The sequence below is a fragment of the Mirounga angustirostris genome, unplaced genomic scaffold (genome assembly GCF_029215605.1).
Source record: "Mirounga angustirostris isolate CCGP_5_RB_7025 unplaced genomic scaffold, mMirAng1.0.hap1 SCAF_7, whole genome shotgun sequence".
NCBI lineage: Eukaryota > Metazoa > Chordata > Mammalia > Carnivora > Phocidae > Mirounga > Mirounga angustirostris.
The window spans coordinates 98,991,480-99,011,205 of record NW_026991715.1 but is presented as its reverse complement, the minus strand read 5'-3'; positions in this window follow the sequence as shown (position 1 = coordinate 99,011,205).

Sequence of the window (19,726 nt, the reverse complement as noted above, 5' to 3'; positions counted from 1 at the left end):
TCAGATTTAAATATTATGTAACTTGGTTTAATTAAGTATTTACCTTTCTTTGGCATTCCACTTTAAAGTTCAAATTATGCCTAATAACCATATATGTTGTATTCTTAGTAGGATTTTGTTCAGCATTTTTCTTTCTACACCATGGAGTCCGGGGCAGGATGAATAAGGGGAAGAAGTAGTGACACTAAAGGATTAGAGGCAGATGGAATCCAAAGGCAAAGAGTGAGGACAAAAGATCACAGTTTGCCAAGAGATACCTTTGCTCCCTCACCTCAACTTGCTTTCTGTCGATTACCATTTTTGGAAGATTGGCTGCCTAGTTCAATGTTTTTGAGAGAAGAACAATGTATTAAGAATCAGAAGATTTGAGTATAGGACCTAGTTATAGTTCTATGATTAACTTAACTCTTTGGGTGTCTCTGTGTCTTTTGTGTGTGTGTGTCATTATAAAAGGAAGTGATAAAATCTCTCATTTAATGTACTATCTATGAGATAAATTAAGAAATGTACTTTTATTTCACTGGTTCTAAACTGGTATTTCACAGATAACATTGGATTACAAGGTGGATTCTCTTTAGCTTGCACACCATCTAACATTTGTTGAATCTTTATTTTCAACATCAAACATTTTGCAGACAAATTTGGATATTCTGCCTCTTGTGAAAATGCATAAGTTCTAGAAGGTACTATGCTAAGCTGGGCAGCCCCTGCTGTGGAGGGGGCCAGGTCACCATCCTCACCAGGAGCTCAGCTTTTTACATCCACGCTTCATTTATTCATGACACCTACATGACCCAATAGATTTTTGAGTTTGTGAGACCTGTTGTAACCTTTACAATTTTTCAAGATACTAATATAAAATATGACAAAGTAGAATGAGAATGGCTTAGTCATACAGAGAAACATGAAATAGGATCATGGGAAGTATTTCCCCCTCTTGTTGACTAGTGCTTTCTTGAATTCAAATATGGAATGAAAATGTTTAATAATCCTGACATTCATTCTTTGCATTTCCCACCTAATCTGAAACGTATCTATAAGCATCAAAGACATGCCTGGTAGGGGTTTATGAATGTAGGGTAGAGTGAAATGCCCACCAGGCAGGTAAATACATAACCCTGTCCTATAACATCCAGGAAAAGAAGTGTCTACAATGTCAAATTTGAATTTTCTTCAAACTAAAATCTAACATGTGATTATTTTTCATTATTACTAAATGCATTTCTATGAAATAATGTCTTTGCAAAATGAAATATTTGATACCAGTGTTACATCCAACACTCCTGAGAAAAATTGGTCCTGATTCCTAATCTTAGTTCATTAATATTTTTTGAGCAAAAACCAAATTTTATTAATTTACCTAAAGGAGAGAATGTGAATATGGTGTTTTTGATTTGTAAATGAACAATATGGCTCTGACATGCTTCCATATTTTTCAAAATAAAACTAAATCTTTATCCTATTTTTGAAAGATAGTAAATTTTTATGCTTTCTTTTCAATTTTAAATGCTAAATATCAACTGTTACAAAGACTGTCAAAGAACATGTAAAAATAAATAAGAATCAGTGCTGTTCATTTATAGCTTTCTATATTTAGAACATTTTTTATGAGATAAACCGAATTTGATAGAAGATAGGAAAAACTTTAAATACAAATGTTTTCTAAGTGACAAGAAAAAAATTCAAAATATAAAAAATGCCAATTTTCACACATATCAGAAACTATCACTATGATGTTTTCCTCTCTTGTACTTAAAAATGATTACTTCATTTGGTTAATGCACTATTTGCAAGAATTTGAGTGTGTTTGTGTATTTTTACTGAGTACAAAGGTGTGCAAATAGCTGTAATTTTATTTATCTGCAGCTGAGCTTAATTTTCTCTCAAAGCCCATTCCATAACATGGCAGAATATTTTTTAATTGAAATAAAACTTATACACAGTGAAATGCAGAGAGCTTAAGTATATGATTAGATATTTTTTGATAAATTCATCTGTATAGCAGCCATCCCAATCAAGACAGAATATTTCCATTACCCCAGAATGTGACCTAGTGCTTCAGGTCCGTTCTCATACCACAGACAATTATTGACCTGACTGTATCACACTTCCCATCCAGTCTTGTTAAAATTTATAGAAGTGAAATAATATCATATGCAGTATTTGTGTCTGGTTCTGTCACTTGCCATTTCGTTTTGGAAATCATCCATGTTTTTGAATGTGTCAGTAGGAAAATTTTCTTCTTGAGGACTGTTGTATGAATATATCACAATTAATTTATCCATTCTCCTGATGTTAGCATTTGTATTGCTTTTATGTTTTGACTCTTGTGGGCCAGGCTATTAACATTCTTATTCATGTCTCTCCATGGGCATATTTGCCCATTTCCTTAATTAGGCAAAATCCTAATAAATCATAGGGTAAACTTATTTCTAACTTTAGAAGAAACTGTCAAACAGTTTTCAAAAGTGGTGTTCCATTTTATACTCCTACTAGCAGTGTATGAAAGTATTAGCTGATCCATATCTTTACCAAGATTTGGTGATGTCAGTCTTTTTAATTTTAGCCATTCAGATGTGAGTGTTTTAATTTGTACTTCTCTGATAGCTAATAATGCTGAGCCTTTTCATTGCTTATTGTCTTGAATATATATCATATATCTTCTTTTGTTGAGGGCCTATGTAAGTATTCTGTTCATTGTTTTAACTGAAGCTTTGTCACTGTTGTTATTCTTTATAGGAAATCTTTATACATACTAGATACAAGATCTTTGCCAGGTACACCTTTTTACAAATATTTATTTCATGTTGATTGTCTTTTCATTTCTCAGTTTTAATGACTTTTTACAGCAGCACCTTTTCATTTCAATAAAATCCAGTTTATTTTTTTTATTTTTACTATTTTTTGTGTTTTTTATAAGGAATTGTTGCTTGCCCCAAGGTCATGAAGAAACAATTTAATTTTCCAAGTCACTTAATTTTCTAAAAAAGTCTTAATTTTCTTCTAAAATTTGTATCGTTTGAGGGGTGCCTGGGTGGCTTAGTCAGTTAAGAGTCCAACTGTTGATTTAGGCTCAGATCATGATCTCAGGGTTGTGAGATCAAGTCCCACATCCGGCTCCATGCTGGGAGTGGAGACTGCTTAAGATTCTCTCTCTCTCCCTCTTCCTCTGCTCCTCACTCTCCTCCCCCTTCCCTCTCTAAAATGAATGAATGAATAAATAAAATGAAAATTAAAAAACTAAAAGTTTTATCATTTGAGATTGTACATTTTGTTCCATGAGCCCTGTTTAACTAATTTTTGTCTGCAATTTAAGTAAAGATTGAGGCTTAATGCCCCTATAAATTTACCTATTTATTCCAGTTTGATTTGTATAAAAGTGTCCTGTCCCTCACTGAATTGCATTGGTGCGTTTGTTAAAAATTAATTGACCATGTAGAAATGAATCTGTTTCTGGACACTTACCTGTTTCTTTGCTTTATATGACTATCCTTATATTAACACCACTGTTCTGATTACCTCTGTGATAATTTCTACAACCATATTTTGTTTTTAATTTTTTTACTCTTTTATATTGTTTGAACTTTCATATAAATTTTAGAGTCAACTGGCCAATTTGTCAAGAAAAGTAACTATTAGGAATTTAACTGGAGTTCTTTGAATTTATAGATAAATATGATGAAAATGTTAACAATATTGAGTTGTTTAATTTATGGTAATGGTATATCTTTCCATTTATTTAGGTCTTTTTAAATTTCTCCTAACAACATTTTGTATTTTTTAGGGTACAGGCTTGTATGTTTTTGTTAAGTATGTTATTAGCCATTTAAGTTGTTTGTTAATATTGTAAATGGTATTGATTCATTTTGTAATCTTAGTTTTCAGTTGTTTACTGGTAGTTTATAGAACTACAAGTAATGTTCTATATTGATCTTTTACCTTGGGACCATGTTACATTTGTTCCTTTTTAGGTCTTTTGTTTGTTTTTTAGAATTCCTTAGGATTTTCTGCCAAAATAATCATGTTGTCTGTGAGTAACCCCAGTTTTATTTTTTATTTCTAACATCTATGGCTTTATTTTTTTTCCTTACCTTTATTACATGAGGTAGGGCCTCAGTATTGAACAGAAGTAATGAGATGGGACATCCTTGCGTTCTTCTTGATTTTAGGTGGAATTTTTTCTCTTTTATTCTGTTAATCTAGTAAATTACATGGACTAATTTTTTTTTCAATGTTAAACAGAACTTGCATTTCTGGGATAAACTCCATTTGGTAATGATGTATAATTTTTTTTTTATAAATTGCTTGATTCTACATGTTAATATTTTGTTAAAGATTTTTATATCCATGTTCATGATTTTGGTCTCTAATTTTCTTTACATATAGCATCTTTGTCAGGCATTGTTATCAAGATATGATGACCACGTAAAATGAGTTTGTATAAGATTACTGGGTTTTTTTCTTATTTAATCATTTGGTAAATTCACAGTCTATCCATATTCATAAGGATTTTCCTTGGTGGGAAGATTCTTTTTCCCATTACAAATTCAATTTGTCTAAGAGTTACACGGTATTTTGGGCATTCTGTTTTTTCTTATGTTGATTTGGTAAGTTATTTTTTCAGTCCCATTTCATCTGGATTATCTAATTTATTGGCACACAGTTTACATTATATCCCTTTTTTATATCTAAAGAATCTGTTTTAATAAAATTACTTTATTCCTGAGATTATGTTGAATTTTTTCTCTCTTCCTTTCATGTAGTCTTAAACGAAGACCATTATTTTCTATAATTTTCAAAGACTCAGTATTTGGCTTTTATAATTTTCTCTCTTTTGTCTGTTTTTGATTTCATTGATTTATCTCTTACATTTACTATTTCCTTCTTTCTACTTGACTTTAATGTTTTCCTCTTTTATTATTAAGAAGGAACTTAGTTCATAGATTTTTACACTTTTTTTTTTATAAGAATTTAAAGCTATGAATATTACCCTAAGCAACATTTTCATGCTATCTCACTAATTTTGGTGTTTTTCATTTTCATTCACTTCAAAATCTTTTCTTGTGACATTTTTGTGATTTTCTTTTTTTTAACCCATGATGTTTAGAAGTGTGTTTTAATTTTCATATATTGAGATAGTTTTCTAGACATCTTACTGTTATTGATTTCTAAATTAATTTTGTTATGGTAATAGATTTCAGTGTTTGAAATTTATTGATGCTTGACTCATGGGATGGTACACCTCTATGAACTTTTCATGTGCACTTTGTAAGAATCTGTTCTCTACAGTTGTTGGTGCAAGGTCTATAAGTTAACTGTTAGCTCAGGCTTTCTCATAAGGTTGTTCATGTTTTCTATATTCTTACTGATTTTTTTTTAAAGATTTTATTTATTTGTCAGAGAGGGAGAGCACAAGCAGGGGGACTGGCAGACAGAGGGAGATACAGGCTCCCCTCTAAGCAGGGAGCCCAATGATGGACCAATGCAGGACTAGATCCCAGGTCCCTGGGATCATGACCTGAGCCAAAGTCTGACATTTAACCAACTGAGCCACCCAGGCATCCCTGATTCTTATCTGTTTGTTTTATCATTTATTGAGATTGAGAAAGGAATGTTAAAATCTCCAACTAGATTGTGGATTTGTCTATTTCTACCTTTAATTCCATCTCTTTTTTTTCTCTTATATTTAGAAAAGTTGCTACTGGTGAGTACATATTTATGATTCTTATGTTCTCCTGATGAATTGATATTTTTATCATTGTGAAATGACTTTCATTATTTCTGGTAACACTCCTGGCTTTGAATATCTGATGTAACATAGCCATCCCAGCATTCTCATGTTTACTATGAGGAGTGTATTTTTTTTTTTCCTTTCTTTAACATGCAAATAAATTGTCTTTGTTTTTTTTTTTTTAAAGATTTTATTTATTTATTTGACAGAGAGATAGACAGAAGAGCACAAGCAGAGGGAGTGGCAGAGGGAGAGGGAGAAGCAGGCTCTGCACTGAGCAGGGAACCCGATGCGGGACTCGATCCCAGGACCCTGAGATCATGACCTGAGCCGAAGGCAGACACTTAACCGTCTGAGCCACCCAGGCGCCCTGTGTCTTTGTTTTTAAAATTCCTGACCCTTCTGTGGTTTTAACGTTAAATCCAGTGTGTTTATCTAGGCTTTCTAATTAAATGGATTCCAATCTTGTGTTCCCCTGTGGTGAGCAGCATCTAAAATATCTGCTTTTATTTCCTAGTTTTCTAGTTCTTTTGCTTTCCACCAGACTTTCCAGAATATTTTCTATTCATATGTAGTTCAGGAAAACAGTCAAGTATTTGATAGGAGTTTAAACTCAGATGAGGAGCTTCCTCTTTTGAGGGTTGTCCTTCTGTGATTTTTCTCCCCTTCAATTTATAGCCTTTCTGGTAGCCTGGATCTCTCTCCTCTGGCATTGAAGTCACTAAAGACTACAGTTTTCTGCTTGAGTTGCAATAGCATCACACCTCAGGCAGTGAAGTTGCCTTTAGGATGTTTAAGTCCGTACAGATGGCTCTCACATGGATCCCTTCCTTAGAGAGTGATTTAAAAAGTTGGGAAGGACTGTTGTAAGATCTCTTTTACATGAAATGAACAGAACAGTTCATCTGTACAAAATTTTCATAGCATCAGCAGGTCAGATTACTTGTCTTTCAGACTGAAGAATCTTTGAATGAAGAAGAAAAATATGGTTCCTTGTAAATAGGTTCCTAACATCAGGTTTTTATTTTTTTCCCCCTTACCTGGATTATGTTCATTTGCCAAAATCTCTGGACATACATGATGGCTAATAATCTATTTCTGTTTTGAGGAAAAAATCTGAATTCATATATAAAAGCTTTGTATTAAAACTTACTTGGTCTTTAAAATGTTGTATGTTAGCAATCATGTCAATTTTGTATTCGTTACGTTTACATTTGACTATTAGAATTCATTCTTTCCCCTTCCACATAAATCTAACGATCTTTATAGTCTTCCTGATTGTGGTAGAAGCTTCAGAAGGTCTAGCCAACTTAAAAACATGTAGTTGCCCTTTCACAAATATTACCCTTTGTTTATGTGTGTTTCAAGGTTTATTAAGCAAGGCTTATTTTTACTGTAAGGAGAAAAATAACTTCCTGCTCCGAAAGGAATAGTGCATTTTTTTCCTGCAATCTGAGGGCACTTTAATTCATAAAATTTGTTAAACACAAAAACTGGTTTTGAAATGCCCATATGTAGGCTATATTCATGCTTTCCTAACAGACATAAACAGAGTATCCTGGTGATTTCAGTAACCTGTGACTGTCCCAATTCTCTTGCTGACAAGGAACTGAAAAATACTCTTTGGATTTAGGAGGAACTGACATAATTTGACTGACTTGTACTCACTACCTCCAGGCAAGCACACCTGTAGTCACCTGCCTTGAGGCAGACCTGTGTTTTAGTAGAGCAGTAATAGTAGATTTCTCCCTTCCATATATGGAAATATTTCTTAAAACCCACAGTAGCAGGGTCCATGCTTTGATTTTTTCCCCCCAATGTTTCCAGTTTTTCAAAGCCATCTTTCTGAGCACTTACTAGGCACCAGACATCTTGTTGGGTTTGGAAGATAAAACAATGAATAAGACACATTCCACTTCTTCTCTGAATTTATAAGAAGTAGGAGAAATGGATTCGGACATAGCATTTAATAACAATTCTCTTAAATAAACTGCTGTACTTAAGCTATGAAAAAAATGTCATAGCAGTTCAGGTTTTGTCTTAGAAGAACATGGTACTGGGAAAGCTTCCCAAAGGTGTGGACACATGAACTCTTTCTTAAGAGGTGAGTAGGTTTTGGCAGGTGAAGAAATAGTTTGGTTTCAGGAAATGGGTTTAGGAAAGAGTGTGAGAAACCATGGACACCTAGTGCATTTAAGGGACATTGATATCCTTAGAAAAGAGTTGGGAAGAAAGGTTAATGACATTACTATCAAAGTCATTGAATGCCATGCTAATGAGATTAGGATTTCTTCTACAATCATGGAGAGCAGCTAAAGGTTTTTGGATTAATGGAAAATAAGATCAAGGTTATATAGTTTTGGAGGTAACAGCACTCTAAAATACTTGCTAAAAGATGAGAAATTCAATTTGGGGCATCCAGTTGGATGGCTCCTGATAAAAAATGTGATATTTTCAAAATTTATTCTGTGGCATACAAGTCCCACTAGATTAAAAAGAGATTTCAAATACATTTTTTTTCTTCTCAAAGTTTACGATACACTCTTTAAAACTGAAAAATCTAGAGATTTACAGTAAATATATTGTTCCTATGTCTTTAACTTATTGTTTCCTAAGCTTATTTCACCATAGCTCTTAGTGAGGACTTTCCTAAATTCTGAGACTGTAGTGAAAATGCTATTCTATCCAACACAGTGATAGAACTAGTATTGGTTAGTGTTCCATGTGCCACATAGGACCATTTTGTTCAAGATTCATATTATGATTTATTCCTCGTAATAACCTTAGTCATATATAAAGCACATGCTACTGACTTCCAATATGCAATCCACAAAAATCCTGAGACTTCAAGAGAGGAAATACTTTGCCAACAGTGCAGCATTAACAAGCAGTGGGACCAGAATGTGAGCCCAACTTTGACTCCAGTTCTCTTAATAGATAGACAATTCTATCTTCTCTTCCTTTTGCCCCATCTTATGCTCTTCTTGGGAGGAAAAAAGTAGAAAGAATTTATTTTCCCAGAAAAAAGAGGGATCTGAAACTTTTTCTTTCACTCAGAAAACACTATTGGAAAGTAAAAGATCCTAAATATTTCTTTTTTTTTTTTTTTTTGCCAATTGCTTTGCCATGTTTTTTCATCACCTAAAAAATACTTTGGAATATATCTTCGACCAGAAAAGGGAATTTGTCTTCTTTCTTAACTACTACCTTACTGCCCTGTCATCTTGAAACTGTCCTAATGATAGATATCTCTCTATTTGCTTCCAGTATTGGGATTTCCTATCTTGGTACTTATTCCTTTACCCCATTCGTAGGCTTCCAGGCAAATTTTAGTAGCTCCATGCTCATTGAAATAACTATGTGACTGTTTGTTTCCAACAGTTTTGACATTCCTAAAATGTTTTCCATAAAATAAGTCTAAAAGGATGTAAGCATACTTTTCAACAATTTATTGGATAAATTCTCTTTATGATTGGGAAGTTATCATGGAGAAGCAGAGAACCAAGGGATTCACAACAATCATGACCAACCCAGGGAAATAGAAGAGTTCTTAAATGTAATTAAATTTTCAACTCTACTGTTTTCCCACTTATGGTTTACCAGGAATTGCCAGAAAAACACCATAATAATAACTGCTAAAATTTATTTTGTGCTTTTCACAACCTTAAGGAAAGTGTTAAATCATTTTCATTTCACGGACAATAGAATCTATTGGGAATCAAACTAAGAGATGTGACTTAAGTAAATATGTTAAAGAATGAGGCAACCAAACCCAAAGAGTTCTGTTTGATGATGTTCCTACTGTCAAGATTTATCAAAGATCCTTCTTTTGTCAGTAAACATACCAGAGATGTTGATGTCTGCGCTACAAGATGATTAAGTTTGGTGGGGCTCAGGGTGCCGTCTTGGAGACATACATGGATGCATCTGGGCAATTTCCACATTTGATAAGGGCTTGTGCATTTGTCCAGAACTATGTTCTGCCTGCTCCTTACACTGCTCATCACTTGCCTTGCCCTAGGGGATTTCTGTCAGTAACAGTTAAACTACTGGCAGCTAAAGTATTCCTCATCAACCTGAAGCTATTTTGGGGCAGTTCCTGACATAGTATTGCAGAATTCCCACTAATAATCATTTCTTCTCCCATTAGTTATGACATTTTCTCTCAACGTTACCTATACCCTAACATGCACTCACGCATATGCATACAGTATATAAAGACAGTAATTACAGAAGACGAGGCTTTATTTTTTAGATTGAAAATATGAATGCAAGTTTTTCGTTAATTGAAACTGAAGGTCTGACTTAAAAATAACACAACTAAGTTAATAATCTAAATTCCCTATAAATATTTAATTATTCTCTAAAAGCTTGAGTTCCTGCTTTTGTCCTCTCCCCACGTCCTGAGTTCTGAGGGAAAATGCTTGAAACTGTTTGAACCTTTCTCCAGTCTCTCATATATACTAGCAAATTTTTATTAGTAGTAATTTAGTAGTTCTTTTTCTTTCTTTTTATTTCAAAGGGAGGAATTATAGTTATTTAAATAATTTTCAAAAATTTTTAGGCTCAGTGTGTTCAAATGTGATCAAAGTCACAATCGTTAACTCAGTGACTAAAAAGAAGATCTATTTTTTATCACTGTTTATTGAACATAAAAAAGTTTACCCTTAGTTATTTGAATTTGTCCAGCACTAGAAATATAAGGAATCATGTCTGAGAAAACTGTAAAACAAGTGTAATGCTTGTATCTTCAGATGTTCATTTGGCCAATCTTATACCTTTAGCTGAGTTATTCAGCATTAGATGAAGGCATATCCCTTCCATAGTCATACTTTTTCAGGGATTGCAAAGAGGAAAAAAAAAATATTAGTTTATAAAATAGGATTATATGACTTCTTCAGATATGAATCCAATGTTTACAATACCATTATTTTAGTTGTCCTGTGAAACAAAATAGTCTATTTTATGGAAAGACTAGTACCAGCTAAGTGTATTGAACAAAAAAAGAAAATAGCTAAATGTATCTCAGACTCAAGAAAATGTAATACTACAAATGGACTTAAAAATAATATTAGCCTGTGAAAAATTACTGCTAATGTTGGCTTATAGTCTTTTAATTAGATTGTAATGAGTTTACAAGTTATAAAAATCAAGAAAGAGTCACAAAAACAGCTGACAGAGATAAACAGTTGATTAATGAAGTGAAAACTCAAGACGACTATTTTGACTACATATTTGACTATTTCTAAGGTGACCATTAACAAAACATATCATCTGGATATCACGAGTTACAGGGACAGACTTCAATTTAATTGATGAAAACTATAACTTGCTCACTGCCGATGAAATTATACAGAATAATTGGCAAAGAAAACTTTTCAAAACATTCCTTTTTCTGCTTTCGAATCCATTTGAGAACCTTTAAAATCTAATCTCTTAGCAACTTTCAAATATACAATACAGTATTGTTAACTATAGTCACCATATAGGAATCACTTTTATTGATTTTTATTTATCTCAAATGTTTGTAGAACTCCAAAATCAAATATACAAGTGGCAAGTTTTAAGGATAATCTTGCTAAATCTTTACCAGACTAGAAATATAATTTTAAGCTGGGCACTTCTGATTTCAGCAAAACTCTCCCCAAGTTCTCAGAGTATAAGGTCTAATAATGAGGATCCCCTTTTTTCATCATCCTTCTTACCCTCTTACCCTTTTACCTCTTTCATATTTTGACCACTTCATTTCAGCAGTCCCACAGAAATAATAGTTTCTATCACAAGCAATGGGAGGAATATGATGTAATGCTCTGGGTAATTTTGTTAAACCCACTTAGCCCCTAATCCACTCAAGTCAAAGCTGGTATTGGAGTTATCACTCACTAGACTGGCTTTGTGCACAGAGCAATTCAATACCCACACATCTTCACAAATTACTGGTACGCATCCTCAGACAGTAGGCTGAGACAGCTGAAAAAAGACACCTCTTCAACTGCTAATTTTCTATATTTTTATTTCATTCTTAACACCTCTTTGCAGACAATTAGCTTTTTTCCCCTTTTCTTTCTCAGACTATTTTAAATTAGCCCATTTCAGGCTGATGAATGAGCCAAGTTACAGCCCATGAAGGAAGCACTAGCTGAATGCTAAAATGGTGCTCATTGCTAGAATGCAATGCCACATGTTTTATTCTTAGAGGCAAGCAATGGAATATTTACTTTTACACATTTTCAAACCAATTTGAGTAAATGTGAGAATATACTGCATATTACTGAAGAACAATCTAAAGACCCCATAGGTGACTGGAAAGCTTTCTGGGTAAGTTTCTCATTTAAAAAAATATGGTTAACCTATGTTAATGGGCCTTATTGCTTTGTACTTTTGCTTTCTCTGGTGTGGATTAGAATTCTTATAAAGATTCACAGTAAGGGGCGCCTGGGTGGCTCAGTCGTTAAGCGTCTGCCTTCGGCTCGGGTCATGATCTCGGGGTCCTGGGATCGAGCCCCACATCGGGCTCCCTGCTCCGTGGGAAGCCTGCTTCTCCCTCTCCCCCTCCCCCTGCTTGTGTTCCCCTCTCGCTGTGTCTCTCTCTGTCAAATAAATAAATAAAATCTTAAAAAAAAAAAAAAAAGATTCACAGTAAAAAAAATAATTAACTTAGAAATTGGATGCAAAGGAAGAAAAGTATATTGATAAACTATTTGTTTACATGCCTCACCACATACTTTTACTCTGTCCTTTGAGAAAACCTCTCTTGCTTGACTGCTGACCCTATTGGTTAAAACCAATACAGGCATGCTGTTTCTAATCATTGTTTTAGAATAGCAATATCTCATGTATCCAGCATAGTGTGTAAACACGTTCACATATTCAAATATTCTGGATAACTAAAACATACCTCTTTAGCAGCAAAGCTAAGCCTTTGGATGGAAATCCTTCTGCGATGTGTCAAACATTACAGTTTTTATTATTATTTTAAACAGAGTGCTAAGATAAGTATCTTTTCTCTCAATGACTCATTGTGTTCTTCCACATTATAGCAATGCCTTCATAGGTTTTTGAGATCCTTTATCCCTTTCCTAAGTCGTAGATTGTAGTAGTAGTTCTTCTGTCTTCCTCATTTCCTGTCAATGACTATCTTCTAATCTTCCACAGTATTTTAAAGACAATAGTCTGAACTGCTGTTTCTTCTTTCTTTTGGAGTAAAACTCGAGGACTTAGTGATACATATTTGCTACTCACCAACAATTTCCATCTGTTTTAGTTTTGTGACCATATGGAGGGGGGATGTGTTACCACTAGTCAGACATCTATCAAAGTGGGCAATTTGGGGTTATCCACCCTGAAAAAAGAGAAATATTAAAGATCCCACTCCATACCAGATACTTCAGAGGTTCTGAGGAATGTCTGAGCAATTCTCCTAATTTGAGAAACACAGGTAAACATGAAGTCAGTTTTGTTTCCAGAAACCTTCATAGCATATCTTCCTCTTAAGCTAAACCCATATACTTAAACTTTAAAGTCTTTGTACAGTAATCTAAGAATTTAACAATATGATGATATATTATGGATGTTTATAATATGAAACGTTTCATTTGCTGATCTCAAAGCAAAATAAAAATAATTTCTGATTTATATATTTCTCTATTCCCCTATCCTGGGTATCCAAAGTTCTAAAGGACATTAAATAATTTTATTTAACAAAGTGGCTTCATGATTATCATTATTATCACATGTTACACATACACAAAATCCATACTGTAGAGCAAGTGTCTACAATTTTTTTTCCACTAAAGGGCCAAATAGTAAATAATTTTGTTTTTGTGGGACCTCTGCTCTCTGTTGTAACTACTCAAGTCTGGGTGTTATAGCCATAGGTAATAAATAAGTTGTCTAAACTTTGTTTATAGACTCTAAAATTTGAATTTGTGTAATTTTTATGTATTATGAAATATTCTTCCTCTTCTTTTTTTTTTACTTTTTTTTTTCTCCAATCACTGAGAATGCTAACCTTTCTTAGGTCACAGGCCATATAAAAATAGTCTATGAGCCTATTTGGCCCACAGGCCAGTTTGTCTACCACTGCAATACAGTCCTGCTACAGAGGGTTTTAACAGCAGTAGAAATGGCATACAAACATCCAAGATTTGAGAGGTTTGCATATGGCAACAGGCTTCCAGTAAAAGGCTGAAAGTTTTGGTAATTTATTGTTTCTAAATATATTGATAATATTTTAAAAGATTTATTTATTTATTTGAGAGAGAGAGAGAGAGAATGACCAGGAGTGGTGGGGAATGGGGAGACAGGCAGACAGAATATCAGCAGATTCCCCTGCTGAGCGGGGAGCCCAGTGCAGGGCTTGATCTTACCACCCTGAGATCATGACCTGAGCCGAAATCAAGAGTCAGACACTCAACTGACTTAGCCACCCAGGCGCCCCATAAATATATTGATAATTTTAAAATGGAAAATTCCAGGGTATTTTACAGAGTTTGTTGCTTATTTGTTTTTTGTTCTGAGTAGTTCTTAGACCATAACTTTTCAAACTTTACTGTGCATGGGAATAATACATAGTTATCCTGTTAAGAGGCAAGCAGGCAAGTCTGTTTTGGCGCCCAAGACTATAGTTTTAATAGGCTCACAGGTGATGCCAATGTTGTTGGTCCTTCCATCACCCTTTGAGTAGCTAGGGCATAGACAACATTTAAAAAAGTCCAATTTGGGGCGCCTGGGTGGCTCAGTCGTTAAGCGTCTGCCTTCGGCTCAGGTCATGATCCCAGGGTCCTGGGATCAAGTCCCACATCGGGCTCCCTGCTTGGCAGGAAGCCTGCTTCTCCCTCTCCCACTCCCCCTGCTTGTGTTCCTGCTCTCGCTCTCTCTCTCTCTGTCAAATAAATAAATGAAATCTTTAAAAAAAAAAAAAAAAGATTTAAAAATAAATAAATAAATAAAAAATTAAATAAAGGTCCAATTTGACCTGATAAGTGCTAATGAGTCTATATATGGGAGTTTAAAGGATAGAAATTTTATGGTTGTAAATGAAGGGCATAGCCCTTGAAAAATGAAAGCCAAAAGATATGAAAAAAAATGTAATAACATTTACATTACAGACATTCCTCATCTGAAGATGTTTTGACTTAGGGTTTTTTGACTTACAATTTTGTGAAAGCAAGATGCATTTAGTAGAAACCATACTTTGAATTTTGAATTTTGATCTTTTCCCTGACCAGTGGTGTGTTTTGGTAATCTCTCGTGAAGCCAGTCATCAGCAGCCAGCCCCAGCTCCCTGCCAGCCATGCGATCACAAGCGTAAACAACCAATATACCTATAACCACTTTGTATCCGTACAACTGTTCTGTTTTTCACCTTCATTACTTCAGTACAGTATAAATATACTTTGTGAGATATTCAACACTTCATTATAAAAGTAGGCCTTATGCTAGAGGATTTTGCCCAACTATAGGCTAATGTAAGCGTTCTGGAGCACATTTAAAGTAGACTAGGCTAAGCAATAATGTTTGTTCAATAGGTTAGGTATATTAAATGCATTTTCAACTTAAATGATATTTTCAGCTTCAATGGGTTTATCAGGACATAACCCATTGTAGGTTAAGGAAGATTGGTATATGAATGGCTTCACCAAATTAAGAATTGCACTAACAGCCCAGAATACTTAACTTGCTAAACACTAAATATACTGGCTACTCCCAAAAATATAGCTTTAATGCAGACCACATTCATCCTAACTCTTCAAATATTTTTCAGCTTTTTGGTGGATTACCTAATACTAACGTAATGAGCAATTAAGTAAAAACTATAAAGTACAAGGGCTATTAAGAATTGCTATGTACCCTTTAGGCTTACATGTTGCATTTACTGTGTGCACACATAAATATGCAAGTATGCATGATGCTTAAAATGCATTTGGTCTGAGGATTTCTAATGTCAAGTTTCAATCCCATGCAAATGAAAGGGGCTGAATGCATAAACCTGTCAAAATGATGATTTTAATGGAAATGTCAAGATACTTCTGAAAGCCAATATAATAATCCCTTTTATGCAGCACTACGAAGGAGCCTATGATCCTAAAAGAACTAACCTGTCACCCTGCACTATATGTTTCATCCTATTACCATCCTCAGCTCCATTATCTAAATGACCAAGCACTCCTTCAATTCTAGGGCTAAATGATGTCATGACATGACTATCATCATATTTATACCTCATAAAATTAGAAAGGTTATTAAACATAATTTGACCTTTGGCATACTCTAATAGAATCCTGATTTTTGCTGTTTTCTTTCTTTTCCTCCTTTTCCCCTCTATGCACTCCCATCACTCAGTTTTTTTTTTCTTCTTTTCAAATAAATTGTTTCCCACTTACACTGATGTTATGTTGCATGACCAAATCTAGGATTTTATAAAATGCAATTTTTATTCTAGTGCTTCCTAATTATTCTTCAAAGCTGCCACTCAGGAGAGAAAAGTTACTTCTATTCAAACCTAAATTCAATGCCAAGTACATATGCCCTTGAAAATTTTCTAAAGCATCGGGTGATGTGGGGTCTGAGATGTCTTGCTGTTTTGTGGTTACTATTGTCTTTAACTAGCTGGTAATACAGTCCAGAAGGCTATTAGCTATGCTTATCTGTGTTGGTTCACTCTGATCAAAACATATTCAAAGAACAGGTGCTTCATGATGGGCTAAGGTCATGCATTTGGTATGTTGGACAGTTGAGAAGGAAAGAGTTTTTGCCAGAACCTTTACAGACTCCTATGCTGTATAACGACCTTCCCTCTTGTATTTAAGATACTTTTAAATAGATTTAACAGAAATAGTTATATTTTATAAATGCTTCAAAATAAGGGCAATAAGGTGTGTGTGTGTGTGTGTGTGTGTGTTCTTTTCTTTGGAGTTCAATGCTAATTTATCTTGTCCGTAATGTATGTTTTCTGTTCCAAAGCCTTCTCAACACAAAATCTTATTTTTCAGTCTCCTCCGAGTGTTGGTTACTTTTTAACATTCTCTCAGCTTCCTTGTTAATATCCCTGATGCCAATGGCTTCCACGTGGTGATACATTTTCACAATTAATTTTCCATTCAAGAAAGTAGTCTCTTACACTCAACTCACAGCTTCCTGTTCTCAGTTTGATTTATTATGGCATTTATTTACACTCAGTAGCTATTTATTAAATATATACTACATGACAAAAAAAAGCAGTCTCTGCTTTCAAGGAATTTGTAGCCTAGTAGGTCTATGGCAAGAGAATGGATAATAAAATATGATGTGATATGCCAGCTTTTAAATCCATGAATCAATCAATATATATTTATGAAATGAAAACTAGGAACAATCATCAAGCCTTTATTAGACATAGATGTGGATGTGGATATAAATACGGACACAAATAGAATTATTGACTCCAAAGAGATTGAAAACTGGTAGGAGAAAAAATAATAATATAAAGAGAAACCCTTGTTACGAGATATTATATGATAACTGTCATATATTCTTATTAGAGGCAGAAAGTCCATAGGAAATTAATCCTTCTCTAGTAAGAATGATTTTCATACCTGGTGTTCAATATTGGTAATAACATTTTATTCTTTGTTCCATATTTGCTTGATCACAGAATGAATAATTCACCTGCCTATGCATTTTATTTTATGAATTGACTAAAGAGATCACTCTATTTCTTTGGTCTTTCTTTATGTCCTGTCTTTTATTTGCCTCTATTTTTTTTTTTTTAAGATTTTATTTATTTATTTGACAGAGAGACACAGCGAGAGAGGGAACACAAGCAGGGGCAGTGGGAGAGGGAGAACCAGGCTTCCCGCTGAGCAGGGAGCCTGATGCGGGACTTGATCCCAGGACCTGGAATCATGACCTGAGCCGAAGGCAGACGCCCAACGACTGAGCCACCCAGGCGCCCCTATTTGCCTCTATTTTTTGTGTAGAGTAATTCAACTGGTTTGATCAAACTACCATTAAAAATACCATAGACTTCATGGTTTAAAAAAGGGAAACTTATTTTTTCTCAGTTTTGGAGGCTGCAGCCCCAGGTCAAGATGCCAGCTGATTCGGTTCCTGGTGAGGAACTGTCATTTCACAGCTTTGTAGTTCTAATCAAATAAAAATGGTCTTATCTAGACTAAGAAAATGGCTATCATTCACAAAAGAACTAGAAACACACTTCATATCAAGATGGTACTATTTATTTTTCTGTGTTTGATCATAGTCTCTATTTGGACTTTAGCTGTAAGAGACATACACAAGGATACACAGATACACACAGACATACTCCTTGCCAAGGGACTGATTTCTTATTGCCCTTTTAAAATATATCTAATCTTAATATGCTGGGAAAACAACAACCACAAAAACAACCAAGAATGACAGTATAAGTATACCACTTTTTCTATGAAAAAGCATGAGTGTTTTAGGTTACCCAATTAGTCTTTCTGTCTCCTCTCTGTTTTGTAATTTAGCCACTGTACTTCTTCCAACTTAGTTGTCCTATTGCACTGTTTTCTTTTTCTTTTTTTCAATTATTTTAAAATACACATAACAAAATTTACCATCTTCACCATTTTTGAGTGCTCAGTTCTATGATATTAAATACATTTATATTGTTGTATACCCATCACCATCATCCATTCCCATTACTTTTTTCATCCTGTAAAACTGAAAACCTATATCTAAATATTTATTACATAGTAACTCCATATTCTCCCATACCCCAGCTTTGGGCAACCACCATTCTACTTTTTATCTCTATGACTTTGTCTACCCTAAGTACCTCCTATAAGTGGAATCATACAGTGTTTGTCTTTCTGTGACTCATTCATTTCACTTAGTATAAAGTTTTCAAGATTCATCCATGTTGTAGTATATTACAGAATTTCTTTCCTTTTTAAGGCTGAATAATATTCTCTGTGTGTGTATACCACATTTTGCTTATCCATTCATCCATTGTTGGAAACTTGGGTTACTTCCCCATTTTAGCTATTGTGAATAATGCTGCTTGAACCTGGGTATAATATCTCTTCAAGATGCTGCTTTCCATTCTTTTGGATATATATTCAGAAATGGAATTGCTGGGGGCACATGGGTGGCTCAATCAGTTAAGCATCCGACTCTTGATCTCAGCTCAGGTCTTTATCTCAGGGTTGTGAGTTCAAGCCCTGCATTGGGCTCCACACTGGGCAAGGAGCCTACTTAAAAAAAAAAAAAAAAAAAAAAAAAAATGGAATTGCTGGATCACATGGAAATTCTATTCAACCTCGGCTGTAGCAACTTCTTGCTAGATACTTCTCCAAAGACAAGGAAAACAAAAGCAAAAATAAACTACTGGGACTTCCTCAAGATAAAATCTTCTGCACAGCAAAGGAAACAGTCAAGAAAACTAAAAGGCAACCCATGGAATAGGAGAAGATATTTACAAATGATGTATCAGATAAAGCACTAGTATCCAAGATATATAAAGATCTTATCAAACTCAACACCCAAAAAAACAAATAATTCAATCAAGAATTGGGCAGAAGACATGAACAGACATTTCTCCAAAGAAGACATACAAATGGCCAACAGACACATGAAAAAATGCTCCACATCACTTGGCATCAGGAAATACAAATCAAAACCACAATGAGATGCCACCTCACACCAGTCAGGATGGCTAAAATTAACAAGAAAAGAAACAACAAATGTTGAGGATGCAGAGAAAGGGGAACCCTCTTACACTGTTGGTGGGGATGCAAGCTGGTACAGCCACTCTGGAAAACAGTATGGTATGGAGGTTCCTCAAGAAGTTAAAAATAGAGCTACCCTATTACACTACTGGGCATTTACCCCAAAGATACAAATGTAGTGATCAGAAGGGGCACCTGCATCCCAATGTTTATAGCAGCAATGTCCGCAATAGCCAAACTGTGGAAGGAGCTGAAATGAATGGATAAAGAAGATGTGGTGTATATATACAATGGAATATTT